Source organism: Pinus tabuliformis, chromosome 1_2 (assembly GCF_031772625.1).
Source record: "Pinus tabuliformis cultivar Carrire ecotype Pingquan chromosome 1_2, CPIR1, whole genome shotgun sequence".
NCBI lineage: Eukaryota > Viridiplantae > Streptophyta > Pinopsida > Pinales > Pinaceae > Pinus > Pinus tabuliformis.
Genome location: NC_142298.1, coordinates 1060500717 through 1060515626, shown reverse-complemented (window position 1 = coordinate 1060515626; position 14910 = coordinate 1060500717).

Genomic DNA, 14910 nt, shown 5'->3' with positions numbered 1-14910 from the left:
TCATAGATCCACCATGGCCAATAGGGATTTTAACAAAATCTCGACAATAAAGGATAAAAGGGGAGAAACTCAGAACACTCATAAGGAAATTGAAAAAGTGTTTGTTCAGCATTTTCAAGACATTGCTCAAGAAGACAATCCAGATAGGGAGAATGCCATCAAAGAAATTACAAAAAACATCCCTAAGTTGGTGTCTAGAGAAGACAACAACAACCTAAACAAACCAGTTTCTCAAGAGGAGGTCAGTGAAGTTCTCAAAGATATGTAGAATGGTAAAGCACCAGGCCCAGATGGTTTTAATGCGGATTTCTTCAAAGCTTGTTGGGACATAGTAAAATTGGATATTTTAAATGTGGTGGAAGATACAAGGGTTATTAAAACTATCCTGAAAGCCCTCAATACCTCCATCTCCCTAATTCCCAGGTAGGACTCGGCTTAGACAACAGATAAATATAGACCCATAGCATTATGCAATGTTTAATAGAAGATAATATCCAAAGTAGTGGCTAATAGACTCAAAGCCCTCCTCCCTAAACTAGTGTCTGAGGAACAATCTGGTTATGTGGAGGGCCGAAAAATTCTACATAAAATTATTCAAGCTCATGAGGTGGTCCACTCTCTCAAAAGAAAAAAGCAGGCGGGGATGATAATGCAACTAGATATTGCTAAAGCTTATGATAAAGTCAATTGGGGATATATCAAGAAGATTCTCGTAGCCTTAGGGTTTGATCACAACTGGGTAAGATGGGTTATGGCTCTGGTAACTACTTCTATCTTTTCTATCTTGGTTAACGGCTCTCCCTCAGTCATCTTCTTGCCCTCTAGAGGCCTGAGATGGGGAGACCTGCTCTCTCCCTTTCTCTTCATCGTCATGATTGAAGGACTGGGTAGGGCTATCAAGCAGGCTAAAATCATGGGAAAAATTAAGGGTCTTCAAGTAACGGAGAATGGTCAGACTCTGACTCATCAACAATTTGTTGATGACACCATGTTACAAGGTGTTCCCACGGTCAAAGAAGCGTCTTCCTACAAGCAAATCCTCAATGTTTTTGTGAAGGCTTCAGGTATGGAGGGAAATCTCACAAAATCAAAAATATTCTTTTTTAATACTAATATTGCTATTCAAAGGAATATCTCAAGAATCCTTGGCTTCCAAAGGGACTCCCTCCCCTCAAAATATTTGGGAGTACCTCTCTCAGACAAACCCATGCTTAAAATTATGTGGGAACCTGTACTAATTAAATTGCATGATAAAGTGGAAAAATGGACCTACAGAACCTTGAACTTGGCAGGCAGATTGGTGTTGACAAAGGCAGTTCTTCAATTTGTCCTAGATTTCATGTTATTAGACCTTCCATCCCCCAAAGGAGTCTTATAAAAAATCAGAAATATTCAAAGAGATTTTCTGTGGGGCAAGGAGAAAAACAAGAAATAAATGGGTCCTGGTTTCTCGGGAAAAAATCTGCAAACCTAAGAACCATGGGGGGCTAGGCTTAGATGACCAAGAGATTCTTAATAAAGTTCTAGGAGCCAAGTTGTGGTGACAATGGGTGCAAGAGCCCAGAACCTTTTGGGCGAGGTTCTGGAAAGAAAAATATGTCAGCTCTTGGCACACTAATCATCTCAATAGAATGTTGGGAGAGATAAGGGGATCTCTCATCTGGAACAGGGTTTGGGAGAATAGAAAAATAGTTCAACAACATAGTTTCTGGGAAATCAGAGATGGTGAGTAGGAACTCTTTTGGGAGGACAAATGGCAACAAGAACCGATGTTGTTAAAGAAGGACTTTATAAATATCAATCAGGAAACAGATTCCCAAGGGTTGACCAAAGTTAAAGATTTCTAGAACATCCCTCAGGGTTAGGTCAAGTGGAGAAACTAGAATAACATTGATTGTAGAAATAACAGCCTCATAACAACAAAAGCAGAAGCACTGAAAAACATTTTAAGACAGAGGAATATCATGGTTGCAAAGGGGCAGGATCAATTGAGATCGGGCAATAATAGCAAAGGCACCTTCAATCTCAAAGAGGAAAAATATATTCTCCTGGGGCTGGAGTCCTATGTCCTAGGAAAATCTTGGAGGCAACTCTGATCTCTCCAAGGTTGGATGAAAATCAAGCTCTTCGTGTGGCTCATCCACCATAAGAAAATTTTGACGTGGGACAATATCAAAAAAAGGGGTGTCATGGGGCCTTCTAAATGTCAGCTTTGTGAAGAGAAAGAGGAGACCATGGAGCACATCCTAAATTGTTGCTCTTACACCACCTGGGTGTGGAATTCCTTTTCTAACATTTTCCAACAATCAGACAGGGGCATAGAAAACATCACAAATACTCTAATTAATTGGAGGAGGAGCTTTTTGAAGAATGAGGTGCTTAATAGGGCATGGGTTCTCACTCCCGAACTCATCATCTAGAATGTTTGGAAAGAAAGAAACAAAAGAATATTTAAAGAAGAGAAAGCCAACCCTCAAATGCTATATGAATTGATTCTAAAACAGATAAGGGAAATAGTCAGCACCATGTTGCACAATATCCCAAAGACTCCTCCCTCAAAAATGGAGCTGAGAACACTCAGATGGCTGGGATTGCATAAGATCAGTCTACAAGGGCTTGGAAAAAAGAAAACGAAAAAGAATATAGAGAAAGAGTGTTGGCATCCTCCTCCGAAAAACAACATGAAATTCAACATTGATGGAGCCTCCAAAGGTAATCCTAGTTTAGCTGGGTATGGAGGAGCTTTAAGGAATGCAGAGGGAATGATCATATTAATCTTCCATAGCGATTTAGGTAAAGCAACCAATAATATGGCAGAAGTAATGGCTATGGAGCAGTGCCTTGAGATAATGAATGAGAATCGGATCTATAATGTCACTATAGAGGCAGATTGCAAACTCACCATCAACGCCGTTAGGAGAATTAGCTGTGGATCTAAACTGGAGAAAGTCTCAACCCATTGGAGAATTATTTAGGTTTACCAAAGGATTCAAGCTCACCTTCAAGGTTTTGGTTTGGTTAGTTTCAATCATGTGTGTAGAAATGCTAACAATCTTGCAGACATTCTAGCCAACCAAGGGGTGAAAAATGAAGATTGTAGGATAGTGAAGAAGTGGCAGGATTTGTCCCAAAACCATTTAAAAATTCTTTTCCATAACCAAGTGGCAGAGGACATTGAGGCGAGCCATAGTGGAAGGGTTTCTTACAGAGATGAAGTCTCCCCAGCCAATGATTCCTCAAGCTCTTGAAGTTCCCTTTGGGATCCTTTGGTTCACGAATGGTGTTGTGAATTTTCTTTTCGCCTCTATAGTTCTCTCTATGGTTAAAGGCCCTTGGATATATTGGAAGGGATGGGAGAGCTTTCCCTATAGCTTTTGGTTTAGTTTTCCCTACTGGATTCGCGAGGTGATCAGATCCACGTTCCACCTTTTACATTCCAGTGGCACTGATAAGTTCATGAAAGTCTTATTGATTGCAGAAACGATGGAGGCGATCCCTTGGCCATATGGGAGAGTAGGGCCGATAGTGTGAACGGCCGGTCTCATAGGAACATTGGCAATTGCAAAACCAGAACACCTCTCTTACTGCTCCCGTTTACGCATCCTGGGTGGTTTTCTGGTGATCGCGGCCCCAACAGGCGGGAAGTTGTTTTCCTTGATCAGGAGCGATCACAATCATCTAGCTCCGCATGGCGGTGGGGTCGGGAGGAGAACCTCCCTCGTCGCTAGTTATCTTACATGTATGTTGGTCGGTCCGATATTAGTTTATACTGTCAGATGGCCCAGAGTATTTCTACGGCTCAGATCATTTGTGTTAGTTTGTGGTCCCGCGAGTATAGGCCAACAGTTCTTCAGTATGATTGGACCATAGCCCTAGGTCCAGGTGTCTGATCTTTTATAATGCAGTCTTCTTTTGGTTGTATAGGGGAGGCAGGTATTGCCTCTCGAGAATTCACACCATTGGTTGAGACTTCGGGAGTGGGGGCCACCTTTTCTTGTCAAAAGATTTAAGTTTTTCCGACTTCTTGTTAACAACCTTGAGTTTTTTCAACTTCTAGGCATTACTCTTTTATTTTTCTGCTCCAGAAAGGTTTAGTTTGATGGTAGGGTGCTAGGATCAATATTGCTGCAGTTTTTTCCTTAGTCAACGACCTTGAGGGTTGTGTTGTAACTCTATGTACTTTATTTTTTGATTAATGAATGGAAGGTCCGACTCTTGCATTAGCAAAAAAAATGTGGAAAATCTCTTGTAAAGTGCTCTTCATTACATATCAGACATGGATAACAAGGTTTCCTTGCCGAAGTAGAGGAATCAGATGATTTCTATGGAGGGAAATTTTCTTGTTTCTTTTTTTTTCCCCTTTTTCTTTCTTGTTGGTTGCTTTGGATTTTTTCCTTTATTAGATGACATGGCATTAATCTCGGAGGCAAGAGTATTTTCTGATGCATTCGTAGTTTGATTGGAAACAACAAGAGTTTGACCAGATGGTCTTCCTGCTGACTTTGTGCTTGAAGAACCAATGACACAATCGCTGGCATGAGGGTCCTTACTTGATTGTGGAGGAGGTGGAATAGTGAAAGCTGGTCAAGGTGAATTGAGAATTTTATCATAAAGCATGCCGGATTGTGTGTAAATCAAATCCAAGTATTGGGCAGAAGAAATGACTTGCTCTTTTGTGACAACTCCACCTTTTTCCACATCCTCGGTGATTGATGGAAACAAGGATTTTATGAACCAATTAGCTAAAAGATAATCTAGAACATATGTCTTAAACATTCGAAGATGACACTGCCACTCATGGATATGATCTAATATATGGGTAGCAATAGTCTGTTTAAAGTTGATTAGCAGTTTCGTTCCAGTCTTGTATCTGATAGGTAACTAGGAGTGGGTAAAAAATGTAGTGGCTAAAGTGGTGAAATTATCGAAAGAAGCTCTTGGTAATTCAATGTACCATTTAGTAGCTAGACTAGTAAGTGTTCTTTGGAAAAGATGAAGTTTGGCTGAATTTTCATTTAAGGGGTTCGATGAACGCCACAAATGAAAGGTCATAACATGTTTTGATGGGTCTTTTCTAGGATTTCCATTAAATTTCGGAATGTCAGATGGTAACTGTTGAGCCCCAAAATTGCATCTTTCCTATACACCTTTCTAGACTTCTTCCCATTTACCAGGACCTCCTAAGCTGTCAAGTCATTTCATATTAGTTTAAAAAGAGCATATAAAATGGTTTCCTAACTATTTCTTGTGTCTGTTGTTTGATTTAGATTTTTCCTCATTCAACTGTGGAATCTTGTCACTTTCCGCAGCCAGTTCAACTTTCCACAGCATTTTTGTTGAAGTCTATGTTACAGGTGCCTTCAGGTGAATCCAACCACATGGGAAAGTTGCAAATGATGTGGACATGGACCGTGTCCTATTGGTTCAGCCGAATCCCTCACAGAAGGCCGTGGTCAAAGATAGTTAAGCGGTGGTCAACCTACGAGTCCTACGGTGGTAGAACTCTGTTCTTCACCATGTGAAGACTTGCGTGGTCGTTCCTAAATCTCAGGAGACGTGTTAACACTTGTGGACTATTCCATGAACCGAATCTAAGAGCTACCCTCCTTGGATTTAATCTTCATGGCTACCTGTTGTTCCCTACAACAACCCCCCATTTCATAACATTTTTATCACAAACAATTTACATATGAAATGGGTCCCTTTTAAAATTTTTAATCGGCATTAATAAACTTGTTCAGATAAGGTATGATAATCAAATGAATTTGTGCATAAAACCCTTGTTGAACAAATAATAAGCAATTTTTGGTTAAGTCCGAAAAAGTAATCGCAAGGTCGGTTGCCATCTTGGTTTTTCCCGATGCGATATCGCTATCGGCCATCGGCAATAGCCAATGCACACACAGAAAAGGCACATGCCTTTTCCCCGATGCGACGCGATATCGGTGATCAACTATCGGCGCTATTTCTTGTGAAAAATGTTTTAAAGCTCCTACCCGATGCGATATCGCTATCGGCAGTCGGCAGAATCCTACGCATTTTCATAAGACGTTCATATCTTTTCCCCGATGCGATATCGCTATCGGCATTCGGTAAATCAATTGATATACATTTAAGGATTATGTTCGCGCGCCTATTCAATGTTGCAATCGGCGTTCGCTAAAGATCTTTCCCAAGTGATAATCTCACTCACACTTCCGATGCGATGCGATGACGCTTAATGATGACCTCAGTTTCCAAAAGGTGATTATTTCAAAACATTAAAGTTATATTTAAACCCGATTTGACAAAAGCACAGATTTCAAAATGCCGTTAAGTAAAGGGATAAGGTAATGCATGTGTATTTAAAGCTTTGCCCCTTCGAATTAACGAGCAATTACGATTAGACCTTTGAAAAAATCTATTGCACGCTTTAAGGGGTCATTCGGTTTAATAACTTAAGTAATGGTCATTTATGGAGCTGCAGGCTGTAAAATCACCATCATTGCATATACGGTGCATTCTCAAATCATTAGATCCGCAGCCTCTTTTAGAAATAATCTCACCACGCTTCAAATAATATATCTATCCCGTTATGGATTGTCATTGTTATTTCTTTGTTACGATTTCTCTTGCCTTTGTGTAGAATTCAACTGGCGAGAGAAGTCTGAACATGATGGGAAAGAAGTTCAAGAAGGTGGCAGGTTCTACTGCAACACCTGTCTCAGGCCAAGCTGCTACAGTTTCAAGGAAAGGCTTAATCTCAGATACTACATGCACTGGTCTTCCTGGTACTACATGGCAAGGGACATACAATTTGCTAGAAGCAGAACAACCAGAAACGACAGTAACGGAGGCAAGTGTGGATGAACTAAGAAAGTCTGAGGCAACTCTTAAAGATTTGGCTGACTCCTTTCTACACAGAATAGCAGCCAGAGAACAAGTCTTGCCTTATACTGATGTGGTACGTTGGGTAATTGAAGAAATTACTCTTACTAATAGAACCTTCCATACTAAGGATGGAAGGATTTTCGGTTCCTTCAAGCCTAACGACTTGAGACGGATGTATCATTTGCCCAATCCCGAGCAAGTCTATAACAGAGCCTTTGTGGAGAAATTCTCAAGAGAAAATGAATCACCATCCGAACCTCTCTGAGATTGGAGGCAAAATCCAGAAAAACACAAGCAGGATATGTCGAGTAAGTACTCCAATGCTTCTTTGGCTTCACCTTACTGCTATGCTGGAATAATGATGTGTAGATTGTGGGGATTTCATGATTCTGCAAATATCCATGTTGATATGGTTCCCTTAATGGAAGCGGCCGTCAATAGTATAATCATGGATTGGGCCACTATTCTGTCTGATAAGTTGGTCTTAGCTATTCGTGAGTTTAGGGCCAAAACCAGAGTCACCGAAAGAAAAATCCCACCCTTCTATTACTCTGCCTACATTATGGATACCCTTTGTTTTAATTCTGAGTTTCCTGTCCTTGGTTGGAGATGGACAACCCATGACCCAACACCTATTCATTTGTATCATCACAAATTGTGGAAACCTTCTCACAAAGACCATTTGTATCAAATTTGCAATGGTTTTATGGTTCCCGTTCACTATTCTATCTTTGACAGACCTATCCCTAGAATTTCTTATGAAGCCTCTTTTGACCTACCAGCCGTAGCCCATTGGTTCGGCGAAGAATGTTTTTCCTATATCAGAGTTTTTGGAAGCAAGGCTAGGCCACATGTTCTCCCCTTGTACATGCCAGATAAATTGTTAGCCTGAGAAATATCCTATCAAATCATGTCTGAGGGTGTCACACAAACTCTCAAAGAAGAGAAGAAGAGAGGATGGCCATCTTTTCCTTTAAGAATTGGAGTTTATACGCTGCTAAATTATAAGCATGCAGAAAAGGAAGCAGCAAAACTCCAAATGGTATCTCTAGCTTCTATTCCAAATAGACTCTATGACCCGAAAAAGACTGCTTTCATTGCCTTAGAACAGGCTAAGCTGACAAAGGTTGTTCATCAAGAAGACCAGTTTGACGACCTGTTCATGGGTGCCGATTCAATAAGCCAAGTCAGACAACTTGCTGCAATGAGATATGAAGATGTGGAATTAGCTGAATTTAATAAACTTAGAAAGCAAAGGTTGCAAACTTTGCCCCTAGATTTATTATCCACAACCCCAACTTCATCCTCAAACGAGCCTGATCAGCTGGAAATAAATTCACCTCCCGTTACAACTAGAGAACAGGAGGAAAGGCAAAACAAGTTGCAGGCAGAAAGGCAGCAAAAGGCACAAATTGAAGAAGAGCAAAAGAAGGCAAAGGGAGCAAGAAGAACAGAGAAAAAGAGAGGAAGAAGAAAAAGCAAAGAAAGAACTGGAAGATAGGCAGAAAAAGGAATTGGAGGAACAGCAACGAAGAGTACAAGAGGAGCAACAGCGGGAGGCGTTCGAGGAACAACAGAGGATTGAAAAAGAAAAAGAACAGAGTAAGCAAATCTCTGTTGATACTGAATCGATTAAAGAATGGAACCAATTCGATTCCATTATAAGTGGTAAGGATGCCTCAAAGACTCCCGATACTACTTTTTCTCCGGTTCTTGAAGGAACCAGCGGCCCACCCATGGTACAGAGTGTTGAGGAAATTACTCAAAACCCATCTGATCAAGTTGATCTTCAGGTAGAGGAAATTCCTCCCCTAGACATTTTCTACAGCCCTAAGCATAGAGCCGTTGTAAGATGCTCAAGGAAGAGGCGAAGGCTTGATCAACCTTCTGTTTCAACTGAGCAAACAGTCACGGGCAATGTCGTCTGGAAGGGAGAATTAGATCCCTCTGAAGATTTGACAAAGCTGTCGCAATTTGCGGGAGCTTATTCAGCGGCAACCATTGACAAAGCATCCGAAGTGAGTCTTCTTTTGAAGACTAAAGAGCATGAGGTATATGCATTGCAAGCAGAACTGATAGAGGCAAAGAATAAGGCAGCACAGGCAGAAGAAAAATTGCTGGCCCAACAACAAGAGAATCATTTGTTAACCCAGCAAATTGAAAAACTGAGGATAGACCAAAGTGACATTAAAAAAGCACAAGAATTGTCAGAGGCATTATCCCAGTTGAAGGCATCGAATGAGCTGTTGATGAAATCGAAAGAGGAGCAAATAATTCAGCTGTCAGCACAGCTTGAAAGTATCAAAGGTGCCAAGAGTATTGATGATTTCATAGCAGAGGCAACTCTAATAAACGGCGCATTGATATCTCAGACTAGACTCTTGTGCCAACAACTAGTTGAAGCTGAGATACTTTGTGACACATCTACAGCAGTATGTGAACAAATCGAGAAAGCCAGGACTAACTTGGATCAGGCCGAAGACGATATAACAGAGTATATTGAATGGAAAGACACTCCAGAAGGGCAAGCTGCAAATTTGTCCCGAATCTGTGTAACATACAAGGATATACTTTTCATGGAATGGAACACACAGGTAATGAAGGCAGAAAGGGCAGCATCCAGATGCAAAACGATTGCCAGAAACATGATCAACCTAGTCAATGATACATTGTATCTGGCAAACATGATTTCACAATGCACACCTGGAAACATAACAACCGCAAACATGCTGGAGCACAGGAATTACCCTGAGCTGGAGACACAAGGGCGGTTAATTGCTGGAGTGAATACCTTGACCGCCGACGCATACTGGCTTTTCCTGATTAAACCACATTCTCAAAGGTCGGCCCTTAACTACCTAACAGATGCTCTCCGATACCTGATTGCCGACTTCCAAGATGCCACATACGATGCACAGCTGACTTCACGCCTCAATACTCCACCAGAAGTAGAGCCAATGCTGGCGATATGTCAGCGAAAGAGTAAAGGCAAAGAGATCGCTGACTGAAGCATCGCCGCCGACTGCCGAATCACCCAAATGCAAAATGATATTTGTTATTGCCGATTTCTTAGTTTTCAGTTTTAGATATTTAAATATTTAGATTAGCATAGTATTTATAGACCCTTTCATTGTTTTGGAAAGGGTCGTAAAATTTTTGTAAAAGACTTAAAGGCTGGAGTTTGCACTATTGTGCTTCAGTCTATATTATTTTTGAAAACTCGACCACTGGTCCTTAATTTTACTTGGAATGCTGTTTTAAGTAAATTGTGCACTATTGTCGTTTGCTTGGAATGCTTTCTGGTTGGAAGGAAGGACCGCGACATAGCGATTAATATATTGGATTGATCAAACAGCTTGCATGGTACTATTATCTGTATCTGTTCTCTTTTCTGTTATATGAATTGTTGTGTTATTACTTTGCTATTATTGATTACATGTATGTAATATAACAACAAATCTGCATTTCATATCACTATTGAATGTTTTGTGATTTGTTATCTCTTTCACTCATGTATGTAACAATGATATAAATGACTGAGTGCAGTAATTCGCTATTATCGCTCTGCGTAACTACTTACGCAGAGCAATCTCAAATGATTTAAACATCTATGCTTGTTGTTAGTGTCATCTATATGCCTGACATTAAGCATAGGTTATCAAACGCTGCATTATCTGAATTGATAAGTCCCGGGATTAGCTTATATTTGTTATATTTCTTTTATAGTTTAGTTATTTGTTTATTATCATTTCATATCGTAAATCATTCATCCATCCCATTTACTTATAATCTTTGGGAAATTGGTCCCGTTATCCCCAGTCGGAGCCACTATTCCAAACGGAAAAGGAGCTGCACTAAGTTCTGGACCGGGTGGTTTCCCCGATGTTGTTGCAACAAATTTCGGGGCATCAACATTTTTGGCGCTAGAAGGAGGGCCATCAACTGTGAATGGCAAGTAGGTCCAAGTCCACAAACCATTCTAAGAGTAATTCCCCCTCCAAACCCTCTTCTCCTTCTCAATCACATGTTGGTTCTCCAGCATACGATCAAGAAAAAGAAGAATCAACTACCACTGCTCACACCCATCATATTTCAGAACATTTAAGTCTTGAATCCCCTGAAGTTCAGTCTCTTATCCATAAACTTCAGAGCTTCTCGATTTCGCCTCAGAAATCTGAAGTATCACAAAGCAGTGTGACTTCGCAGTTAAGCTTATCTCATCCACTTACCAGACTTCAAAGTGAAAAACTCGGTATTGAACCTACTGAGTTTCCTTTACCAAAAAGGAAAAAGGCTAAGAAGATTACTGAAGTATCTGATAGTGAAAATCTTTCTTCCATATCCTCCATTTCCACTCCTCCTCTGCGAAGCCAACCATCCACTCCTTCGTTACACACTGTTGTTTGTCAGGGAATAAGTACTACAGCATCTCAAACTTCTCACTCTTCAACAATTTCTTCTCCTCAGTCATCTGGAATCCCAACAGTAGTAACAACTATCATCGCCAGCATAATGGCAGATCCATGGACTACACCTGGTGCAGTCAATATGCCTGGACCATTACATGATCTACCTGATGCTCCTGAAAAATGGTTGCCTAAATTCAATCCAGATAACGGAACACAAGCTGAAGAACATATTAACAACTTCATGTTAGCAGTTAATTTAAAAGGAGTGACAGAACAAGATGTTGTTGTAAGGCTTTTCCCTTATACTCTGCAAGGATCGGCAGGATCCTGGTACTTCTCATTACCTTCTGGTTCTATTACCAGCTGGACTATATGCCAAGAGCAGTTCCTTACCAAATATGGAGATGACAGGTCTCTGGCGACTTTGATAAATGACCTCTCCAATTTGAGAATAGAACATAAGGAACCAATAAAGGAGTTTAATGCTCGATTCAACAAACTCCTAAATAAAATCCCCACTGCTTCGAAGCCAAGTGAACAAATCAGGAGCGAATGGTATATTACTGCCCTCCCTTCAAACATAGCTATTTTTGTTGACAGGGCCGGCAAACCTACCTTAGCCGAGAATATGAAGGAAGCACTTGCCGTTGAAAAGCGGATAAATGCCCTAGAAAAGAAAGCAGTTTTGGAGGATAGAAAATCCAAAAAAGTTTCATTTAAAGAAGATTCCAAGAAAAAAACCCCAAAAGACCCATACGACATGGAAGGTTTACAAAAGGTCCTCTGAAATGATTGAGATTAAAAAACAGGTGGCTGAAACTTCAACCAAAAGACCGTTTAGAACTTTTAAGAAAACGGAAACAAAGCCACCCAATGTTATATCTAATGCAGACTCTGAACAGGAAGATGAAGAAGAGGAATCAACCTCACAAACGGATGAAGAAGAAGAAGTAGTTGAGTGCCATGGCATGTGGGATTTCATACTCCCAAATTCTGACACTGAGAATCAAGAAGAAGCCTTTCCTGTTACTACAAGAAGTAAAATCGCTTCTGAACCTACTCAAACAACTACAAAAAAGAGGAGTGCAGGTGCTGCCACACCAAAAGAAAAAGTTCTCTCGAAGAAGTCTCCGGTAGCAGCCCCTCAAAACCAGCCTCCAATTTCTAATTCTCCTTCAACGTCCAAGACACTAGTGATATCTGACCCTATGGAGTATAATATTGTCGATGATATGAAAAAGACCAAGGCAAACATAACCATGTTTGAACTAGGTAAATTAAAACATCAGCAAAAATTGCTCCTAAGGGAATTTAACGCTATTCCCTCTTCCCCTCTTCCCAGTTCAAAAGCTGCTAATGATTCAAGACAACCCCCTCCAGATATGGTCGAGGCTACCGATTCAGTTCTGATCGGAGATAGATCCAATTCTCATACCCCACCTTTCTTGCTCACCTATGAAATCTATAATCGAAATCTGCATAACTGTTTAATTGATTCAGGGGCTTCATCCAATATTATGCCAGCTTCAGTTTGCTCTAAACTGAACATAGAACCCCAGAAGTCCGCTATTCACATTGTACAGTTAGACAGAACCAAAGTACAGGTTATAGGAGAAATTAATTTCGTGACTATCAGGTTGTCTGCTGATCCCAGAATAGTACAAAGAATAGACATTTTGATAGCTGACATACCTGAATTCTACGGCTTAATTTTGAGCAGGGATTGGTCTGAGAAACTGCATGGATACATTTCCACGGATTGGTCACATATGTGGCTCCCCTACAAGGGTAAGCCAAATCAAATAAAGATCGACCGTGAGAAGCACATGACTCATACAGTAACCGATTTCGAACAAGAAAACCAGCCTATGGCCTTCAACAATAACATTTTGGGAAATTATTCCTCAGAATCATTCTTTGGCAACTTTGTTGCCCAATCTTCCCCTTTTCCAGTTAACCATTGTACATCTCAAGTAGAAAATTTTTCACAATCCAATTTATCCAAATGCTTCAATGCAAATCAAAAGGATGTAAATATTTTTGTTAATTCTCCTTTATTTTGGTCTTTGTATTTTGATTGCTCTAAGTCCAGCGAGGGCTCAGGAGCAGGTTGCATTTTGGTTAGTCCGCAAGGCGAAAAGACAATGCTTTCCTGTAGATTAGAATTTGAATGCACCAATAATACGGCCGAATACGAAGCACTAGTGCAGGGATTATATAAGGCAATTGACCTTAAAGTCCAATATATAAAAGTATTCGGCGATAGTGAGATCATTGTTAAACAAGTAAGGAATACAATTCATTGCCTTTCAAGCCACCTTAAGCATTATCAAACGCTAGTGCAAGATCTCACTTCGCATTTCTCAGCATTCAACATTTCTTCAATCCCAAGATCGCAAAATTCAGCAGCTGATTTACTAGCCAACGTAGCTTCCAAACTCCTCCCTTCCGAAGACTATAGTCTCGATAGATTTTCTATAGAATTAATTTTTAGACCTTCAGTTCCTGATAACATCACTAACTGGAGGGTTTTCAACCATGACGAGGATATCTTGCAATTCTTAAGAGGAAATCATTGAAGAGGATGAGCATGATTCTCAGATAAAAGAAACATCTCAAGATAACATTATTCCTAAGCCTGTGGTAAAGCTTGAAGACCTTTATGACATTAAAGATAGGTTTAAACCTGTAATTAATGCTAAACTCCAAAGCTCTACTCTTAGGTTTGAATTGATTAATTTGGGAACGGCTCAAGCTCCTCAAAATATAAATTTAGGATTAGGACTTTCTACAGTAGAAAAGGAAGCATTTATCAAACTTTTAAGAAAAAACAAACAAGTTTTTGCTTGGAAGTATGACGACCTCAAGACATATGATACATCTATCATACAACACACTATTCCTATGCTTCCCGATCAAAAACCAATCCAGCAGAAGTTAAGAAAAATGCATCCAAATTTGGAGAGCCAGATAAAGTCGGAACTTAATAAGCTCTTAAAAGCTAAGATTATCTTCCCTGTCTGACACTCAAACTGGGTCTCCAATATGGTACCAGTCAGGAAGAAAAACGGCGACATCCGAATCTGTATTGATTTCAGAAACTTGAATAAGGCAAGCTTGAAAGATAACTTCCCTCTGCCTACCATGGAGCAAATCCTTCAATCGGTAGCAGGATCTGAATTGATGTCTTTTCTTGATGGTTTCTCAGGATATAATCAAGTGTTGGTTCATCCTGATGACCAATTAAAAACTACATTCAGAACAAAATGGGGAACTTACGCATACCAAAAGATGCCTTTTGGACTCATAAATGCAGGAGCAACATTCCAAAGAGCTATGGATACAGCCTTTAGAGGGTTAATTAACCGGACAGTAGTCGTCTACCTCGATGATATTACTGTGTATTCTAAAAAGAGATATAATCACTTGCATGATTTAAATCAGATTTTTCAACGATGCAAAACATATGGTATCTCTCTTAACCCGAAAAAGTCTTTCTTCGCTCTTAACCAGGGCAAGCTCTTAGGGTTTATTGTATCTAAGGATGGCATTTATGTAGATCCTGATCGAATTAAAGAAATTTCTGAGATTCCTTTTCCACACAACAAAAAATCGATGCAGTCGTTTTTAG